The sequence below is a fragment of the Helianthus annuus genome, chromosome 14, assembly GCF_002127325.2.
Source record: "Helianthus annuus cultivar XRQ/B chromosome 14, HanXRQr2.0-SUNRISE, whole genome shotgun sequence".
In the NCBI taxonomy this organism is placed as follows: domain Eukaryota; kingdom Viridiplantae; phylum Streptophyta; class Magnoliopsida; order Asterales; family Asteraceae; genus Helianthus; species Helianthus annuus.
In genome coordinates this window covers 100,620,467-100,622,911 of record NC_035446.2, presented here as the reverse complement: position 1 = coordinate 100,622,911, position 2,445 = coordinate 100,620,467, and positions in this window count along the sequence as shown.

The window sequence follows — 2,445 nt, the reverse complement described above, 5'->3', positions numbered from 1 at the left end:
GTGCTATATTTTTTTGTACTAGATTTTTTGTGCTATATTTTTTGTACTATATTTTTTGTGCTAGATTTTTTGTGCTAGATTTTTTTGTGCTAGATTTTTTTGTACTAGATTTTTTTGTTGTATTCTTAAAAAACAAAAGGGATGCCACATGTCATTTTCACTCATATTTATAAGGACCAAAATGCCCTTCATTTCTACTTATTAGGAGTGCCACATATTATCATCACAATCCTTCTTAGGCTACTTAGGCAAAATCCACTTTTTAGTGGATCCTTCCCCTATATATATACATATAGAGGCCAGCTAACGTACATTACGGCTTAACGTACATCACGCACGACAGATAATTACGCACGTTAATTTCAAAATCACGCACGTTATAAACTAAAAAACTCAAATCACGCATGTTGGAAAACAATAATCACGCATGATGAAAACATTAATCACGCACGTTATACACATAATCACGCACGTTGTCGTACATGATATACGTTAAGCCGTAATGTATTTACACTTTTCCTATATATATATATATATATATATGTATATAGAGTGGGGATCCTACGGAAAGCGTGTCTTTCCTAGAAAGTGTAGGAAGCGATCTGGGTCATCAGATGAGTGTGTTTAATGGTTGAGATCATTTTGGTGGCATTTTGGTAATATATGTGTCTTTAAAATAGGCTAATTTAATTAATTGGGGGTAAATGTGTCATTTAAGTTGTTTTAAATAAGGAAATAACTATCAATCATAAAACCACCTCCAAAAATGTAGCAATTGTTTTTCTCTCTCTCTCTCTAATCCCTCACATTTGAAAACACCAAATTATACAAAAAATAACGATAAATCAGAACTAGACTTGTTCATAGTAGTGTGTTTTAGCAATAAAACACAATGTGACGAACTAGTGACTGACTGCTAAAACACAACATCAAGAATGCCAAAATTATATCAACCAGTAACTGATAAAACACATTGTGATGAAACACTATATAAAATACAAAAGAACATGCCATTCATGAATCATAACTGGTATAACACATTGTGATGAACCCGGTAATTGATAAAACACAACATCAAGAATGACAAAAATCATATCAACCAGTAACTGCTAAAACACATTGTGTTGAAACCAGTCACTCATAAAACACAACATCAAGAATACCAAAATCACATCAACCAGTAACTGATAAAACACAACATGAACTAGCAACTGATAAAGCACAACATCAAAGAATGCCAAAAGTCATATCAACCAGTAACTGATAAAACACATTGTGATGAAACAGTAACTGAAACCAGTAACTGCTAAAACACACTGTGATGAACCCAGTAACTAATAAAACACAACGTGAAGAAATTTACTGTATGCCCTTGCGCGTTCATCCTGAAAGAAAAACGATGATAATTTAAATTACAATCATAAGACGGTGGTACTATCATATAATTATAAGAAGAAGCTTCGATTATAAGAAGAAGCTTACAAAAGTCAAATTTTGACCAAAATTGCTATACGGTGACAGTTGGTAGTTAAAAGGGAAACTTTGGAGAAAAATCTTTTTCTTTTTTCCAAGCGATCCATTAATAAAACATGGATCAACGTCTTTCAATATTTGATAAACCTAATAATCATTAGGAATCAACATGGGTAATTACTAATTAGCACATTAGTAATACTTAAACAAAATAATAAACCATGGTTCTTTTTAAACAAATGTAATCTGCACATGTGTAAGAACATTCCGATCAAATCATCAATAAAATTGTTAATGATTTGAAATTCATAATTTAAAGTAAGTGCCTTTTGAAATCATAATAATTTGAAATTGTCAAAGAGATATATGTTTCCAAAAATATCTGGATAGTTAGTTTATGATATATAATATTCTAAAATTAAATTAATAATCAAATTACCATCATGCCCTTTTGAATAAAAAAACTAAAAGCCACATGTCACTTCCCTATTGCTTCCTAGACTTTCTAGGAAACTTAGGCTTTCTAGCCAACTCCCACTCTATGTATATATATATATGTATATATATATATATTTTTAACAATTACATAAAATCTATGTCTTGAATATGATTTATATACTTGGACATAAACTACTAACTGTTACATGCATTTTTCCGTTGTTGTCTTGTTGACCTTAATATATAACTCAAAGAGTAAATTACAAGTTTTGTCCTTTATGTTTACACCAAATTGCAGGCGCTGTCCTTTTTTCCAAAAGTTTACAGGCGGTGTCCTTAACCATCTAAAATCTTGCATGTTATGTCCTTTAGGCCAAACCCAGTTAGGGCACATGAGGGCACTCTTGTCATTTCATATTTCCAGGGGTTATTTTGTAAAATTTTATTATTTATGGACCATTTTGTATCAAATTTTATTATTTAGGGATCATTTCTTATTTCCAGGGGCTGTCATCAAAGTTTGAACATTAGATA